Consider the following 19,790-nt stretch of genomic DNA (forward strand, 5'->3'; position numbering starts at 1 on the left):
TCTGTTTCTTCTCACTCGATGTATTGATACCGCCCCGCCACCCTCCGAAATATTTCTGCACCTAACGGGGTTTTCCACTGCCTCCAGGATCGGAGGCACCTGACCTAGTTTTGCACTGCCCCCGCGATCGGCTCACCTTTGACAAAGCTACGATGTCATGTGATTGCGTCGTCATGTGACGTTATGTCACGGGACGTCACTGTGACATCTTAATTTTTGGTGATCTGTGACGTCATCACGTGATGGTGATTTTTTCGTGTTTCATGAGGCATCTAAGGTGTCTAAGGCATCCTTTCCACTCACCATGCTCTTAAACGGAATGTATCCATCGGTCTACAACAAGGAATGCAATTACTGCAACGTGCAGAACTCCTTATACCACACAGTATGAGAATGTGGTGGTCCCTACCTACAACCCATCAAAGAACGGACCATCTAAATGTGAGCATGGTGAAGAGGACGCGGTGAACAGCCAGGGCACACGGCGTTCTATACTAAGCACGGCGCGTCCATTGGCTGAAAAAGTCGCCGCTGCTTTACAGATAAATTATCCTCATTGCTAGTACAAAAAGTCTAACTAAGGCCCCGTTTTTAAAGTTTTTATTACCAATTACTTAGCTACGTATGACATAATGAACATATCTCATACTTACGTCATATGTAAAGTATATGAAAAACAATGTGTGCGGACTCTATCCGCGATAGTTTGTGTGACCACGCTGTATGTTTTGGACTGTGTCCTTAGACGTATTCTTTATACGCCGGAGGCCATATGTGTACACAGTGCTTCTGATTATGTTTTTTTCTTTTTAAGATTCTTGTATTCTTTCTTGTATATTTTTTAATAATAATATCATGATGATGATATAGCCAGCTCTAACGTAGCCTTCCCGTGTTATTCATATATAAATCTGAAAACGAAAGAAAAAAGTCAATAAAAAACAATAAAACAAAAGAAGAAAAAGCATTCAGGCAGTTTCGCACTAGGGGTGTCAAGCCTGAAGGAAGTGCGGAGCTGGGCAGCCTCTCATGTTTCTCTTTAATTTTAACTCTCTTTCTTCCTCTGTTTCTTTGTGTTTCTGTCAACTCTCTGTTCTTTTCTATGCCGTTTTTGTCTGTTTATTTCTATTTCTTCCTATCTCTCTCTTTTTTTCTTTCTCTTTCTTTCTTGTCTTTGTTTCACTTTCTCTCTCTCGCTTGCTTCCTCTTTCTTTCTATCTTTTTTTCTCTCTCTCTTTCTTTTTCTTTCTGCATTTCTTCCTCTCCATTTCTCTCTTTCTCATTCTTTATTGCTATGCTTTACTCTCTCCCCTCCTCCTTTCCCTCCTCCTCCACCTCACTTTCCTTTTCCATTTCTCGCTGCACCATGCTATCGAGGATATGCTATATTCTGTCAGCGTGCCTGGATAGCCGAGTGATTAAGACGCTTGCCTTCGGATCGTGGGTACACGGGCTGAAATCCCGCCGCCTCAAGAGGAATTTGTTTTCGCCAAGATTTTCTCTTTCTTTATACCTTTCTTTCTGTCTCTCCGTTTCCTTATCTCTCTCTGTACTCGTTCTCTTCTCACCCCCATCAGGGTTATTACGCGTCAGGCCTGAGTAAACAGCGCACGTGTTTTGGGAGCGAAGCAGAAGATGAAGAAGAGGACTGAGGGAAGAAGAGGAGGAAGAGAGCGCGTGGCGATTCATGATTAGGATAGTTTCTGTTCGCAATACCCGGCGCAACGAAAAGCTTTAAAAGCTTCGCTCTTAAAAAAAATAAAGAAAAGAAAAACTCTGTGCATATACGGATTGAGCGAACTTGTCTTCCTATTTCAGGGTTCCTAGAAACGAGCGCATAACTTTAGCACAAATCCTATAATTTCGCTAGCGACGTGCACCTGACTCTCGCTGCAGCCAGTCGCAATTCCTGGCCATTTATTCGGTCGCACGAGCCTCTATGGTATACGTGACACTCGGGTGAATATATGACGCCTCCCGGTGGAATCGAGACACCGACTAGATTGGGAAACGGCGACGCATACTCCGTAATATGTAGGCGTTCGCTGTTTTGCTGGAACCTCATATGCGCATGTAGCAAGATTGAAGACTCTCGTGCAGTGAAACTCGACCGTCGTCCGAGAGAGAAAGAGCGCTATAAATGGCAACGGGGCCACCTTCCGGGTCGCCTGCTGCGCCCTTTCTCCGTCGCGTGCCGTCCGTGACGTCATTGTCGAGGTCCGCCGCGTGACGTCACCCCGCGCAGGTGATCGTCGGCGACTGTAATCTCGGGTCGCATCGGCCCCAAACGACGAGGCAGCCTCTTTCTTATTTTCCTCCTACTTTCATCCTTCTCACTCTTCGCGGCGGACTTCGCGTATTATGAACGAGCGCGCAGCTGTATACAGAAGGGCGCGATAGCGTGGCCTTTAATTTTGCAAGCACGGGCTACAGCAGAATACCTGTTCAATGTTGAAAAGAAAGGAATAGAAAAAAGAAACCCGACCTGGCTGTGTTTTATCGCCAGCCGATGGGGTATGGAACCGAGTGGTGGATGCGTGTATCCACAAAGTTTCACTTTGTCGTTTTATCGCCGCCACGCCTTTCCGGAACCTGCCAGGGCTGGCTCGTTGGCATATCCGCTGCTAGCGAACTTTGTGGTTTTTTAGTGCAGTACGGTGCTTTCGGCGTTCGATCGCTGGTACAGACCCCCCCCCCCCAAAAAAAAAAAAAAACAATGGCGAAGAAAGGCTCCACACGGTTGTTGAATACCAAGGGGAAATAAATACTGTCGCTTACTCTTCAGCATCATTCCTTCTCCTAGCGGTGTTCGTCCTTTCGCTGTGCACCTCTTTTTTTTTGTCCTGCATTTTGAACCTTATTCATCTTCCCATACTACATGTTAGACATAACTTAATAGTTGTGGCTAACAAAACATTGTGTCTACCAAAAAAAAACAACGAGCCCTCGATCCACCCCTCCACCTCGTGCGTTCCCACACAATACGCGTGATTCGAAGGTTGCGCGTACGGTCCCCACCGGCGGCATGTTTTCTTAGGTGCGAAGCACCTTAGGGGTTCGGCTTGTCGGCGTCTGATGTCGTCACGGTGTGTCATGTAGTCACCATAAAACATGTATGCGCCACGAAAGCTGGGTCAATACCAGTACACGCTAAAAATAAAGAAGGCAACAGTTAGCCCAACAAACAGCCGACCACGTTAGTGGAGCTGAAACACCCTTCCTAGGAAACTAAAACCGGGAATGTAGGGAAGAACACCTTAATTTTGAGGAAACAAACAAACAAACAAACAAACAAACAAACAAACAAACAAACAAACAAACGAACGAACGAACGAACGAACGAACGAACGAACGAACGAACTAACGAACAAACATTCACCTTAGGGTAAGCTGCATTCCGACGCAGTTTTCCGACGACCTTAGTGGAGCGAAAACACCCTAACCTACATGCCCGGTTTCAGGCTTGGCAACAACAGTGCCTCATAGAAGAAATGTCTCTCAAAACACTGCACGCTTCGCACCTTTACAGTATTTTATTCGTCCACTTTAATTGATTTCAATTTATGTCGTAATTGCTACGCTACAGTTAAAACTGCCAATTATGTACTCTATGCTTTCCTTGGCCGCATAGTCTGTTGGATCAATTAAGTTGTCTAACAAAGAAACGAGCCGCTCTATCAATTTCCCTTGTCTTTTAAGTGCGAAGCATTTCTTAGCGAACTTCTGCGACTTTGAGCGTATCTATCTATCTATCTATCTATCTATCTATCTATCTATCTATCTATCTATCTATCTATCTATCTATCTATCTATCTATCTATCTATCTATCTATCTATCTATCTATCTATCTATCTATCTATCTATCTATCTATCTATCTATCTATCTATCTATCTATCTATCTATCTATCTATCTATCTATCTATCTATCTATCCGTCTACGACTTTGTGCTCTCCTGGCCGTTTCGTTAATAGGATGTACACCAAAATTGGTATGGCGTAACATGGCTTTATGACGAACATAAGTGACAGGCCATAACATGAAAATCATGATATCCATGTCATGAACGACATAATTTACATGTCACTGTCTTGGTGCTTTTGCGGCCGTTTCGTTAATTTCATATATACCATAATTGGTATCGCGTGACAAGAGTGTATGAAGAACATAAGTGACAGGTCCAAACGTGCAAATCATGACACGCATATCATGTACAGCATGATTTACATTCCACGCTCATGGTGCGCTGGCGGCCGTTTCGCTAGCTTGATATACAGCAAAACTGGTATCGCGTGACATGACCGTGTGACGAACACAAATAACAGAAGTTAACATGAAAATCATGACATGCATATCATGCAGAGCATGACTTACGTGCCACGCTCATGGTGCACTGGTGGCTGTTTCGTTAGCTTGATATACACCAAAATTGGTATTGCGTGACGTGACTGTATAACGAACACAAATAAGAGGTGGTACCATGAAAATCATGACACTCATGACATGTAGGGCATGATTTAGACGCCACGCTCATGGTGCACTCGCAACTGTACCAAAATTGGTATGGCATGACAGGGGTGCGTGACGAACATAAATAGCAGGTCACGCATCGTATATATGTAGCAAAATATATTGTCACGGTAAATAAAGGAAAACAAGTAGAAACACGGCGAACAGCGGAACAGCTCCGATCGAGCAGCACGTCTTCGTCTTTCTCTACCACCAGCGATCTCTTCGCCACGCACAAATAATGGCGAAACTAGCCGCTGCGCAACAGCCAGATACCCACTACATGTCCGTGTCAATATGTTTCATTAGCATGGCATAGACCAGATTGTACACGCATGCATGTATGACAATCTCGCGATATATAGCGAACTAGATGTCACGACATGAATGACTTCATTAGCCTCACTGACAAACAAGACGATGTATGCAGCTCTTTGCTGGCTGCTTCGCATTACATCGATTCCCACATTGCGTTGGATCTGCCAATTTTTTTTAGTTTATAACGTAAGTAGTTATACAGTGTAGGCATGCTTTAGCATATTATAGTTTGTATATCATATCATCCAGACGGGTTGTTCTGCTTTACGTAAATTCATAGACAAGTATTTTTTTATCGAGTAAATAAGGGGCAACGCTAATCAGGTGCACATCTGGCGCTGGTTAAAAAAATTTGCAGTAGCTTAGCTCGGCTATGCCAGGATATACGTAGCATTAGCAAAGGTTCAGCTGATTATTCTTAGCTTTCCAGATTGTCTAGGATTATTAGCCTTCTTCTGTTCATTCTTCGTACGCTGAACCGCTAATTGCCAGGCAACTACTTCGGGATCCGATGAGATAAGCTTCTCGGCTCTTCTGCGCCGTCGAGCAGCATTCGCGCTCTCCTTCTCCATGGCGTTACCCACCTGCAAACGCCAGTCAGAGGCGCTATCAAGCGGCCCAAGCGCAGTGTCAGACTGCGACTGCACAGCGAAGGCGAATAGCTGTGCGCACGTCGGCGCTACCAACGTTACTAGAACAAACTCAGTTTCACAGCTCCGTATCTCCGCCAGCGGAGGAGGGTGGTCCGAACGGCGGTCGCGAGAACTAGCGGCGCTGCAGTTCCGTCTTGCGCCACTATCGGCGCGTCGTCTGCTGCCACGGCATAACGATGCGGTCCGCCGCGCAGTTGCTCGCGGCAACTGCGCGGCAACTTTCTTATTATACTAGTTAGGTGGATACTTAGGTGGATATGCATAAGGTCGTCTGTATGCATTGGCCCGCGTGCGTTGTTCATTGATTGGCTAAGAATCGATGTTCGGTCTATATTGCCACGCCCACTTCTTGTTTTATTTTGATGTATTCGGGTTTGACCAGCAAAGACTTATCAACGCTTGACGCTGTCCGCGAAGCAGTGTTCGAGAAGCTTCGCGATTTTAGTAGATCGTTTTGTTAAGACTGCGCGCCGCACGCGAATGTTCCAGCTTTGTCGAGAGATACCGCCGCCACCAGCGATATCGCTGAAAAGTTCGATAGCGCCTGTATAAAAGCCGACGCGCTTGACCGCTTGTCAGTTGATCGACGGTCGACGCTCTGTTCGCCGCTATCAGTGTATTGCTGTAGTTTGACTTTCAGTTTCCCGGCCACAAGTTCGGCCAAATAAAGACTTTCATCTCGGACCTGCTGACTGCTGCCTTCGTCGACGTCACGACCCTGTGACAATATTTGAGCTGTCTACATTGCGCTTAACTTCCAAGCATAGGAGTTTCTAAGCGAATGAGGGTTTTCAGAGCAATTTTTAAATCTACCACTACGATTTTAGCCGCTGCCGTCTTATCTAGACCAAGAACAACCCAACACGTTTGTAAAAGCCTTTATAGTGCACAAAGAAGCGTACTTACTCGAGATACAAAAACGTTCTAGAAAAACAGTACTCATGTTTCTACAATTTATTGAAAAAAACTTTCTCGAAAAACATCACCAATGCTTTGCAATGTTTACAAGACACGTTTTCGCGACGGTTAGAGATACTGACCCAAAAGCGGAAAATTTTACGAGAACTCGGTAAATGAAATCTCAGTGTGCGATTACATCGAGCAGATGTCGTCTCTGAGCAATCTTTTCAGCGGATAGTTGTATTTTCAGTGTCTCATCTTTCTACGTGGCATCCTTCTACGGTGCCTTAAACAATTCGAACAGATCGGCCGTGATGTGAGCCCCGAGCAGTTATTCGCGCGTACTCTGTCGCTAGAAGAGTCGTCAGTATTCAACTTCAGTTTTTCAACTTCACCGAGCAGATGTTCCATGCCCGCAGCACTTTACACTGTACGACAGCCGTTTGCGTTTCGTGCTGTAGCCGTTCACTACGCAGTTAAACTGCTCGTCAACTACAATTATCTTTTGCACAAGTAAGTCTCCGTTCTTGAAGCAAAGTGTGGTATTGGACTAGTTGGTATTCCTTCATTAAACTGCTCAGCGCAAAAATTTGACACGGTACACATAGAAAAGACGAGGACCAGCGCTGGTCCTCGTCTTTTCGATGTGTACCGTGTCAAGGTTTTGCGCTGAGCAGCCCGTTCCCGAGCCGGCGAGTGTAAAATATTCCGCACATCTTGTTCAATACCTCGTCATAAAACCTCTCGAAAATTCACTGCTTTGAAGGCATAGCGACAGCTGACAACTGATCGAATGTTATAGTGTGATGCAACTCTCAGTCTCGGTAGCCTTTCGTTTTGCTGTTCCATTTCTGGCGGCTCCTCCAAATTGGGCACTGGGCTTTCGCGGGACGCCGTGCGTTTTGGGGGGGATTTGCGCCTAAACCCCTAACATTTTGGCTTTGAAATGTGGGGTGGAAGTGCTGGGAACAAGCGCGGCACGGCACGTGGCGCGAGTTCCCACTTTCCACGTGGGATCAAAACTTCTTGTCCCGCAACCACACGACGATAGTGCTTTACAATGTCGTCACTCTCAAAATAAACGTCACAGACCTTGCATTTCGCAGTAAGCCTTCTATCTTTGCGATGCAAAGCTTGAATGGCGTAGGGACTTTTGCAGGTCCGAAGAAGTGTCGTGAAGCGGAGTCGTCGTTGCGGTAGCCGCTCTTGCAGCCCGGCGCAAAGCAAGTCGGCATACCGCACTGTGAATCTGTTCGCCCTCGTTACATCATGCACGTGTCTTCGTACAAGACGCTAAGCCTGGTCAAGAACAGTCGCAAAAAAAAAAAAATCACAGCATATCTACGGAGTGAATGATGATGAGTGGGCGAAGCTGCGGAGGTTCATCGGTAAACCGTGAATCTTCCGTGAATTCTGCCCAGTACATCATCACCGACGGCGAGCTAACAAAGCGCAGACGACGCTGTAACCCACGTGCGCTCGTACATCGGCGGCGCCGATCACTACAAGCGCCAGCCGCGGGAGCTAGACGTGACTGCAGCGCCACTAGTTCTCGCGACCACCACGCGGACCGCCTCTCCGGCGGAGCTTTTAAACTGAGTTTGTTCTAGTAACGTTGGGCGCTACTGTGTCTATGGCTACGACGTCACTCCTCTCGAATGCGGCGCAGACCAGCAGCGGCGAGCCGCGCGCGGCGGTGTCGGAGAGCACGTGAGATGCCAGCTCCGGTGACCCAGCTGTGTGACATCACTGATCCTCGCGCATGCGCAGCACGGCTGATGACCATCCACGCGAAATCGGCTCCAGCTAGGCAAGTGTAGCTAACGCTACAAACGATACCCCGCAAAAACGCGTCGGGCAACAGCCGCAAGCTTGCGCTTGGATGCAAGTGCAATGGCGGTTACTCCGTGAGCAACGTAAGGGACGTGAGGTTCTTCGCGGAAAGGTGAAAAAAAAATGAAATAATCAGTGGGACACCTAGCAGAAACGTAGGCAAATTCATTCCTTGTAAGCATAATAAGAAGGCGGAGAAATAACTCAACGGCGTGTTCAAGAAAGGATGCTGTACTTCAAAGCACTCACGAAATAGAAAAGCCGTCCGCGAACGAAGAACATTACTCGCAGTAGGCGTGCGCAGGGTGCTACATTATTAGGGGCAAAGTTTCACAACAGGCAGGCCCCTCCATCCCACCCCGTCCTCGCATTGGTCGAGTCTGTGAGAAAAGAAGCTTCGCAGTGGATACGAAGATGAAAATTAAGCAATGACGGGCCGCTCACAGCGGCCTGTCATTGAGGGGTAAAAGTGGGATATGAACCGTTCTTGGAATGCGACATCATATGTGCCCTCAGCCGCCACTATAGTCAGAAACCTGCATGACAACAACCCTTTCACATTAAACAATGATTGGACAAGTGCTATCATAGAGCAGGTAGCGCAAAAAATATGGGGACACAAGTCAGGAACATAAACACGAGACGAGCGCTAACCTCTAGCGCTCGTCTCGTTAGCGCTCGTCTCGTGTTTATGTTCCTGACTTGTGTCCCCGTATTTTTTGCGCCACCTACTTTGAATTATGACAAACCCGTCCAGATTTCCGTTCTCGTAAGGTCCTATCAGTAAAGATATAGGGCTGGCTTGGCGCCCCCCTTAGACGTTTAGGGGTGGTCGCGGATCGCTCCCCGTGCCATCACTCCCCCTCCCCAGTGCGCATGCCCATGCTCGTCGCTACCATAGGTAGTGTAGTGAAGCCTTGGAGCTAAGTAATGGGTTGCGCTCTCCAGCGCCTTCTAATGGGTCGTCCTCTTTGGCTTCTCCTGAAAGGACGCCCTCTCGCGCTCCCCCTTGCCTGACGACAATGCCCCCTGCTCAGTATCTAACACTGCTGTTTCTCCCATCGACGTTCACACCATCGCTACCGAACAGCGCAAGGATAAATGGATCGCCTCGCTAATAGACTTGCTCACTGATCCGTCGGCAGCACCAAACACTCGCGCGTTGCGACATTCAAGCCCACCATTTCGCCATTCGTGAGGACCTACTACACCGACGTAATTGCAACGCCGACGGCCGCCAGTGGCTACCAGTGATACTCCGCAGTCTGCGTTCTGAAATATTGCGAGTCCTTCCACTCTGATCCGCAATGCGCGTACTCTGGGGTATCCTAAACTTACTACCGCATTCGACAACGACACTTCTGGCGAGGGATGTACCGCTACGTGCAGAAGTTCGTTCGCTTCTGCCTCGACTGCCAACGCCGAAAACCTTCAACGCACGTGCCACCAACCTTGCCCTAACCGTCCGTTTGGGCGCGTGAGCATGAATTTGTATGGACCACTTCCTCTGACGTCTGCTGGTAACCGCTTGGCCATCGTCGTTGTTGGCGATCTAACGCGATACGCCGAAACCGCCGCCCTCCCAGCGGCTACAGCGCGCGATGTTGCCTCCTTCCTGCTACATCGATTCATACTCCGTCACGGTCCACCCCAGAAGCTTCTCAGCGATCAAGGCCGTGTCTTCTTGTCGGAAGTAGTCGAAGCCATTCTCAAAGAGTGCCATGCTGTTCACCGCAAAACTACTGCTTACCACCGAAAGACGAATGGCCTAACCGAACGCTTTAACCGCACGCTAAGCGACATGCTGTCAATGTACGTCGCCGCCGATCACACAGATTGGGATGCCATTCTGCCCTTCATCACTTACGCCTATATAATACCGCCCCTCAGAGCACCACTGGTTTTTCACCCTTCTTCTTAATGTACGGAAGGCACCCGACGCCAGGGGCGTAGACAAGGGGGGGGGGGATTTGGGGGGGCTCAACCCCCCCCCCCGAAATTTTTCAATTTTGCTTGCGTATATATATACACACACACACACAAACGAACGCATGAACGTACATAAGGTATGGTTGAACCCCCCCCCCCCGAAAAAAATTTCTGGCTACGCCCCTGCCCGACGCACGCCGTCGACACAATCATTTCATACAAGCCGGATCCATCTGAGTGTGCACCTATTTCTGAGACAGCCAGGCTTGCTGAAGAGTGTCGCGAGTCTGTCAATACCTTTACAACGCATGAACAAGAGCGGCAGAAGAGCATTTGCGGTAGCACCACCACTCCTGAGCCCACGTTCCTCCCAGGAGCGCTCGTATGGCTCTCGGTCCCTGCCACTGCAACTGGCCTCTCTTCAAAACAACTGCCGAAATACGAAGGCTCCTACCGTGTCGTCGAGCGCACATCCCCGGTCAACTACCTGGTCGAACCCATCGAACCATCTTCGGACATGCGCCGTCGAGGGCGCGACATAGTCAACTGGGAGCGCCTCAAGGCCCACTGTGGCCCGCTCATATTGACAAGCTGTTAGGTCGCCGCGCGGCTCCCTTTTCGTACCCGGGGTAATTGTAGCGAAGCCTTGGAGCTAAGTAATGGGTTGCGCTCTCCGGCGCCTTCTAGTGGGTCGCCCTCCTTGGCTTCTCCTGAAAGGACGCCGCTCGCTGAGAGTCCGTGCTTTGCGTTGACTGTCGCCATTGCGCATTGTCGCTGAGTGCTGTAAAATAAACACTTAACAATAGAAACAACAGTAAGGGTGATTACGTGTTTCGGAGACACCGACAGACTTGCGAAGCTTCATATGCGGTCTCTTCACAACGGCGTATAATTGGCCCGTCATGTCTTCCACTTAAGCGTTTCTTCATTCATAATTTGAGCCGTCACTGAAGTATATCATTCCAATATTTCATGATAAACTACTCGGAGTAGTGGCGATAACAAGGAGTTACCAACTGCCGCCACTGGTTCACACGATCTAAAATAGAGAAAACGTGTCTGAAGTTTTTCGTTAGTAAGGTTGAATTTCTCTGGAAACTAGCGGCGATTCCGTGTGAAACTGTCTTCGTGGACCTATCCCGAATATTGTGTCTGGAAAAAGGGTTGACGGCTTAGGGTACTACTATATATGTGTATTCTTCTATGGGAGAGCAATTTGTTTTCCCGAAAATAAGGATGGGTGCAAGCGACGGCGTAACGAGTTTGACACAGCGGTAAGCTGCATGGTGGTACGCTACGACCGTTCAGATGGGCCGGTGTTACCGAATCTGGACGTACGAATACAGGCACTTGTGCTAGTTGGTTCGGTAGATTCACTGAGGCACTGAAAAGACAGGGGCAAAGGAAGACGACAGGACGCGCGCTTCTAACAACTGATCTTTATTTTGGAAACGTGTTGTACTTTAAGCCAAGACGAGCACCGAAAACGAGGTATCACGCTTATTGTGGCACCGCACCACGTCGCGGTACCAAGGCGAGCGTTCTTGCACTTTTTTTGTCTCGTCTGTTAGCGTGTTGACCTACCATCGCTGGCATGCTGCAAATCTGATCAAAGGCGCATACGCGGTCGTTTGAGGCTCTGGCGCCCAGAGAACGGTTGCAGATGCTTCACGGGGCTTCGAACTTGACCTTGTGAAAACGGTGCTCAATGCACCGGTAGGCACCGGAGTACGCGTAAGGCATTGTGTGGTAAGCGAGGGGTACAAACAGCAGTAAAGGCAACATAGCGCGCAGCAAATGGCCCCGTCTGATGGTTTTGGTACAGGCATTACTAGATAGCAACAGGGATTAATGCCTCAAATTTTATTGCATGCTGATTGTGTGTTAGAATGTGAAGCGCTCATTTCTGCTTGGATGTCCCTTTTGCATCCCAAGAGAAATATCGCGTATACTTTAACATTCACTTCTCTTATTGTGAATTAGGGCAAATAATCAGTTTTCATGACCACTTCACATTTCCATCGATTGCCCTTTTGTCCAGTGTTAATGCTCGTCTTTCATTCCAGCAATTAAGAACTGCTGGTTCAACGCCGAGGAATCTGACATTTGCGAGCGCGCACGTCAGGGTCACAGCCCTGCGGCGTCACCGGTGACGTGGATGGGGCCACGTGCAAGCGCTATCGGGAATGTTCTAGTGGTATATACTTCGTACTTGGGTCCCGGGACTCCGAGCACGCCACAGCCGCGTCGGTGACGAACGAAGCGCAAGGGGGCGTGTGGGGGAAGGACGTCGCGTTAAAGGCCAGGGCGCAGCCCCGGGGCGCGTGTCCCGGCGGTGCCGACCGCACCCACCTGCTTCAGTGCGGCCGCGGCTGCAACCCCGGTGTGTCTCAGTCTCTGCCCGGGCTGGCTGACCGACGCTCGCAGGGGCACGGTCGGCATCGCCGCGGACTCGGTCCCCGTGCCTGCAATCGTGAGTGAATGGATGGAAATTCCTTTATTGTGAAGTGGGGAGGCGCAGGTCCTCTGCGTGGATAGGCGGGGATGTTGCCGGGCTACTAGAATCGGTCAAAGTGTCTCAGGGTTTCCATTTATTTAGGTAGCAGTCACTTGTCCTGAGGCGGTGTGCGGTCTGTACAGTGGTTTACCAGTCCCCCCCCCCCCCCCTAAACCACCCTAGTCAGGCCGCGAGTGTTTTAATATAGGCCTCATTGGGGAATTCTTGCAACGTGTGCCTCTGGCTGATATGCTGCGTGTTCTTGGCATGTTGGTTTATACCCTTCGCGTGCATACCATCGTCAAAAGAACATTTTTTTTTTCATTTTGTTGTTGTTGATTTGCTACGCGCAGTGTCATTGCTTGCCTTTTGCTAATTAACAAAAGAGAGGAAGAAGCAGGTGTAGGAAAGAGAGAAGGAGTTTAATCAGACGAGCTTCTTGTTTGCCACCTTACCTTGCACTTGTGGTGGTGAAAGAAAACAGGAATAGAGAAAGAGGAAAACGGAGAGAAAGGGAGCAGTGAGGGCTCTCAGAAGGATGCAAAGGGGGGCTGAGTCGTAAACGGTGACTCAAAGGGCATTTACACCTCTAAAGCTCCCCTGGTGCGCGAACGCGAATGGCTTTCCGTGCATGCGATGGGTGTGGCCAAGATTACCATTTGGAAAGGGCACACACCATTTTTTACCCCCATGTGCATTGGCTGGAAAGTGCCAACAGTGTCGTGTTCGGAGTACGAAATCGCGGTTTCGGTGTATATACGACTGTGTCCTTTCTTTTTTTTCTTTCTGTAGTGAATCTGCGCAAAGTCCCGTTGGGTTATTTGTTGCGCGCAACTGCACGCTGGTGACGCCGGTTCGCAAAATATTCGCGCGACGTATTCGTCGTTTCTCCTTCGCGAATTAGCGTTGTGGAATGAAGGATATTCGCTTTTTGAATATTTCGTTAGGCGCAGTGTTATCGTGCGCACATACACTAGCGTTAATCTGTCTCTTTTGCAAAATGTCCCATTCTTCGAGTAATCATGTCTGAAAATGTTCGCGTGAGTTTGTGCACTCGCGTGAATGCATGTGTGTGTGTGTGTGTGTGTGTGTGTGTGTGTGTGTGTGTGTGTGTGTGTGTGTGTGTGTGTGTGTGTGTGTGTGTGTGTGCGTGCGCGTGCGTGCGTGCGTGCGTGTGTGGGCGTGTGGTTGTGTGCGCGTGCGTGCGTGCGTGCGTGTTTGTGTCTGTGTGTGTCGGTAAGTGTGTGAGTGCACTGGTACACGCTTACAAGGACGCACGGATGATACGGTGACCCGAGTCGACGACTACAATTTCCAGCAGATCTTAGCGATCGGCGCTTGTCAAACGGGAAAGCTTCGGGATTAATGTCAAGGACTACATAGATGGAACTCTTCGATCTCGGGCATATATATTAGGGGTGTGCGAATATTCGAGTTTCGAATTCGAATCGAATAGTACCTAAACGAATAATTCGATTCGACTTTCGAATAGCTAGTATTCGAAGTTTCGAATCATTCGACAGTAGGAATATTTAAAACGTGACAAAGGCCAATAGTGCAACTTCGTTAGGGTGGGGTGGCAAAAACTAACGCTAACGTCGTTACACTAGGCCTTTCGTTAAAGCTGTCACTGACATCCTGGTTCAAAAGGGAGCGCATGCTGATCTTAAAGGAGATTATGTCATTTCCGCACGCAGAAAAACACATTAGAAAACTGTCAAGCCCTTCACAACTTCGCTCGCGAAACGAAGGCCCGGACCTCTTGCGTAGTTCGGTCGCGTATGTCGCAAGCGCCGTAAAACGTCCTGACTTTGGCCTGCGAAACCCTCGGTCATTGGTTTTGCATATTAAAATTTGTTCACGCTGGGCAACCGCCACTGCCGCACCGAACCACTCGTTCAGAAACTTCCATCGTTTCGGCACGCTGCTGCGAACGGGCGCCCGAAGATTTTTGGGCCCGAAGCACACGTGGCATCGAAGCACAACACTACCGTTGTCATATGAGCCGTATTGCGCGACCATGGGGAAGGAAAATTGGCCACCGCACCCCCCCTCTTTGAGGAGTTTAGGAGTGGCGCTGCTGACTGGAATGGCGGCTCTTCTATCAACATGCTTGCGCACCCATAAACGCTGAAACAAAAGCCACTCTCGAACAAGTGCGTAAGAAAACTGTCGGCATGCCGTAGCGTCCCTGATTTTTCCTTTGTCTTGCCGTAACTGGAGGCACACATTTCGTGTAAATATACCATTCGATATTCGATTCGATACTCAATACTTTTGGCCACTATTCGGCACTATTCGATTCGAGGTGAAATTTCACTATTCGCACACCCCTAATATATATCGAACACTGAAAGTATGCATACAGTCCCGTCAAATTATTTTTTTCCCGATGCCCACTCACTGATACTTGCCGACATATTCATGAAGCAATGCCCGAAGATGACCACGCACAGAGTAGAATGGTTCGAAAGTGCGCTTCTCCTAAAGCAAATGTTCATGCAGTGAAGACCGCACTTCGTTACAGTGTTGTTATTCGTTATGCCCACGGCGTTCATGACAACTGCGCTTTCACAATCTTCGGTGCTTGGCGTATAGTTACCACGTGTATTATCATTGCTGCTGCTTTCAAGTGCTTCTACAAGCGTCAATCCATTCCAGTGGTCGCTTTCCTGGAGTAGCGAGGAGCTGTGCAGGAATTGGAGGTCACATTTCTGTCAACATTCGAAGTATTCACGTTATGAACGAGCTCATCAAAGATTCGCCTTTATAATCTGCATTAAACAGAGAAGGTATCGGAAGACTAACCCGAAGTTGCGAAGTTTTTGGACCACTACGGAACGTCACAACCCCACGTATGCAAGCACCGGTAACCGCAGGCAGGCTATTTAATATGCCGTTGAGAAAATTCAAGCTGCACATAAATCAGATCCTCAATATGGAAGAACTGTTTTCTTTAGTGATTAAACATTTCTGCAGAAGGGACGAGCAGCAAGAGAGGGGAACAGAGGATGCAGACAAGCAGAGAAGTTAGCCCGAAGGAAAGATCAACGCAGCGATGCTTAAGTGGTGGAGGGTCCGCCTGCGATTTGTTAGGCACTGGGTACGATTCCCAGTTCCGCCGGGCACCCACTTCTCTTCATTGTTAGGAGAGAGGTACACCGACCTGGGGCTCTGTGGCTTGGGTACCCCTGTCTCGAGAAGGTGTTCTCTCCTTTCCGCCCGCTGTGAAAGCATTGACCGTGGCTAGGGAGAAACGGGCTTTAACGACAGTTTGCTCCTGTGATTTGTTGTAGTCTAACCAGCGCACCTGCGTGAGTAATATTAATATGGAATACATTTTTCTGCGTATTCATGCGGATATCCTTATTCCCACTCGGCACCATACCTTCCAGGAATACGGATGGCTCCTGCCTATTGCAACTTTCGGAGATTGCTTGAGTGCTCCTCGGGCACCAAGACGATAGCGTGCGGCCAGCGTTATGGCCTCGACTTCAGAGTCGCCGTGCTCGCTGGGGCTGATGTGGTCGCATTGACAATATTTCTTTTTTCTGTCTCTCAGAACATCTCGGTGCCCTTTGTATCACATAGTGAGCTTGTACTCTTCCTCGTTGGTCTGGGCCACGATGAATGCTGACCAGGCGGGCCTTCGCCAAACACCGTGTTGATGGCAAGAACACGGGGAAGCAGGTTTCTTCAGAACATCACGGAACACAGAAGAAGTGTTTAATCGTCAAGAAACCTCGTTGTCGTCGTTCATGAGCAGCAATAGTTCTGAAAGAAGTACGCGATGTATCTGTAGCTCGTCCTCTTGGGACGTCCTGAGTGCCTAAGAATGCAAACGAAAGCTTGACTCACGAGGTATGTCCCGAGGCCATCAGTCAAGAAGTCATATTGACACAAAAAGGAATAACCTGCTCAACTCGAGCACACACGTAAAACCAAATACACACGACCGCAGCGCTGTGTCTGGTCTGCGCCGAACACATTGCTCTTAGGGACGTTTTTGTGCATATATACTTACCTATATCCGCATGTTTGTGTACCTAGTATGAGAAGAATGATTGATTGATTGATTGATTGATTGATTGATTGATTGATTGATTGATTGATTGATTGATTGATTGATTGATTGATTGATTGATTGATTGATTGATTGATGTCCTTCGCTTATGCCGTCGTTTTGCTTCTCTCCTTCACCGTGCAGGTTCATCCCGAGAGAAGGTGTATCTAGCTGGCACAGGGCTCACATAGGAACCAACCATTCCTGAGGGGGGCAAATCACGTGCGCCGGCCGCCGACAGCCGGCCCGAAGGTGAGCTCTACGGCGCCATTCGGCACCAGCTCGCAAACGTATTTATGTGTACGCGCAAACGCTTCACGCTGTAGTGTTTTCTTACCTTGCCTTTGAGAGAAATGACACTCGAAGTGATCAACGGAGACCGCACATTGAAGCCCTGCTTCAAGAGCCAGCGTTTCAACTAAAGAACTCTCTCTGTCAGGGTAGCAAGGTCAAGGGTTGCGGCTGAAACGATAAAAAAACCCATCGCCAAAAAAAGAAACAGAAAAAAAAAACAGAAGACACGGAGACAATTCGTTTTTAGCGAACCTTGCTCATGAACTTTTATTAACGTAGGCGCATAGTGACCGCCTCCCCCAGCTTGGTTTGTGATTCATTTTCTATTTCCTATCTGTTGTCAGTAGTGTTCGTGCAAGTACTATATCTGTTTATTTGGTGCATGTCTGCTTATGCTTATGGGCCAATGAGTAGTTAACCGACCTTAACCGTGTACTCACGCAGCTGGCTCTAAAACGTAGCTTTCTTTGCCATCTCTGAGTAGTTATTAAAACAACTGATAGAGGGTAAGGGCTTATCTGCGGTGCTTTTGTCGGCCTCTCTCTGCGGGTCTGTTGTTCAAAGCCGCAAATATCCCAAATTGCACTCGCCGAACCCGCAACCTTAAAATTTTCCAAGCGCCCCCAACCTGTTCAACTGACGGAGCCTTTGTCAGGGCTTTCCATGACAGAGTTAACAATACTTGTTGAAGCACGCAGTTCCCAGTTCGCTTGTATCGCTGTTTATCACTTCGAGTCTCTACGTTTCCGTGTAACGTCTGTCTTCTTTACATATGTTACTTGTGTCGGAGGAAACACTTTAGAAAAATGCCTGCGTCATAACAGGACATGTTTACTAACGAAATAGACGTGGACGAGAAGAAGGAATACAGGACAGTGGGATACAGGACAAGAAGGACAAGAAGGAATACAGGAGAAGGAATACAGCCAGGACAAGGCCTGTGAAGTGAGCCACGCCACTCGTTTTGTTCCGTGCAAAACAGCAGTGTTGTACAAAATTCCGCTGTCCTGTGACCGGTGTTACGTAGGCCAAACCGGCCGTTGCATTAACGTGAGGCTGCGGGACCACCGAGCGGCAGTGAAGGCGCTGGCCGGTGGTGGGCACCTTGCCGACCATTGCAGGAGATGTTCTTGCTCTCCGTACTATGAAAAAACGTCAGTGCTGCGCAGCTTCGCAACGCAGGGAGGGAGGGAAATTTATGAAGCTTTGGTCATTAAAGAAGAAGCTGACGCGTGTGTCAGCAGTCCCTCCTTGAATCTCTCTGACAAGGAACTTGGCTATCTGGAAAGAAACTGATAACTCATCTTTGTTGCTGAATTTTTCAGTGTTGACAGGACCTTTGCGCGCATGTGGTCTCCACGTTGTCTATATATATACCTGAGTGTTATGTGTAATAAAGTTTAGTTGAAGTCTAGCGTTGTCCTGTATTCCTTCTTCTCGTCCACGTCTTTTTCGCTAGTAAACATGTCCTGTTATTCACGTTACCAACTAGCCCAACGTTACGCCTTAAATGCCTGCATCACCACGCGCTTTCGTGCTGAAATATGTTAAAGTGCCGTCAACATGGGAACGCCAACCAGTGCTTACCGTTTACGCGATTAATCGAGCGCATTTAAGGCAAGAAAATGACGTTGAGATGCAGCAGATAAGTGTTTAGCGTTCACGTCAGCGTAGCCCGCAATGCGGGGAAGGCAGAACATAACTATCATAAAAAAAAAAAAAATTCTTTTTACTGCAGCTAGGAAAATTGCAAATGCGACGGCTGTGAAAAATGATCTGCAGGTGTTTCCGACTGTAATCCACTTCATGGTTGTTGATTATAGTGCTCGAAGTATAAATAGCATCGACAGCGTTACATGTATATACTTTTCGAGCAGAATTACTTAAACGGGATATCACAAGCGTACACTTCGTGCCAGTCGTCAGGACAAATAAGGGTCGTTACAAGGCTCCCCTTTCATTACGTGCAATTAGAGGCAATTAATGTCGGAGATGCGAAGTCTTTATCGTCACCACTTAATATAATACTGCGTGACACATTGCTGCCAAAAAGGGAGGCGCTTTTCTTTTTTCTCGTTAATCGAATGCCCCGTGGCGTTTCGATTGAGTGCATGCGTGTTCTACAGCGGGCACAAAACTTTATTTAGGCCCTTTTTTTATCTTTGTATTTCTTATCTCCCAAAATGCCTTGCTCCAAAAAAAATGTGAACAGCGTAATCGTCATTGCTATGCATTAATACTGTTACGAAGCAGAGGTAGCATTATCAGTGTTTTGGTTTCGTATTCTTTAAACACTGGCAATCTTGAAGTCGTTTATTCGTATTACCTCTGACCGCAAAACTCACAGATGTGCTCGCTTTAGATAACTGTAGATATCGTGATATGCAGTGAATGAGGCAAATGTTTTGTTTTGCTTGAGAGAATAACTTTGGAAAATAGTCCTAGAGCAAAAAAATATATATAATAAGGAAAAATGCAGAACTAACAAAGGAACCAAGACGTCCAATACGCTTGGACGCTTCAACTGCAGCTCTTGTACAAATGAAGATGAACACACGTGCGCTAACTTGACTCTTTCTTGCAGCGATTGCACAAGGTAAGTGTTTCTTACGATCTCCGATCGGTTCCTTTTCCGAACGCTTGTGCCACATCTCTTCTGCGCAGCTAATCTCGGTATAAACAGAGTTTGCTTGTTGCGCTTGCATTGCTGCTTAAGAATCAACCCATCGTGAATTACTTGCAAAACGTTGCTGCCGAAATAAGCAGCGCGGACACTTTCTAAGAGATCTTTGCT

General features: G+C 48.0%; 1 protein-coding gene across 2 annotated transcripts in view; it reads left to right on the plus strand.

The window, feature by feature from the left end:
* The first annotated feature begins 16,843 nt into the window (after positions 1-16,843).
* The window catches only part of LOC119383629 (CD151 antigen), a 172,652-nt gene continuing 169,705 nt past the window's right edge, over positions 16,844-19,790 (plus strand). Inside the window, exon 1 of one of the 2 annotated variants that reach the window (XM_049412600.1) lies at positions 16,844-16,954. The gene's annotated coding sequence lies outside the window, so the exon portion shown is untranslated. The remainder of the gene's footprint in view (positions 16,955-19,790) is intronic. The other variant, XM_037651893.2, reaches the window with a different exon arrangement.

Source organism: Rhipicephalus sanguineus, chromosome 2 (assembly GCF_013339695.2).
Source record: "Rhipicephalus sanguineus isolate Rsan-2018 chromosome 2, BIME_Rsan_1.4, whole genome shotgun sequence".
Lineage (NCBI taxonomy): Eukaryota > Metazoa > Arthropoda > Arachnida > Ixodida > Ixodidae > Rhipicephalus > Rhipicephalus sanguineus.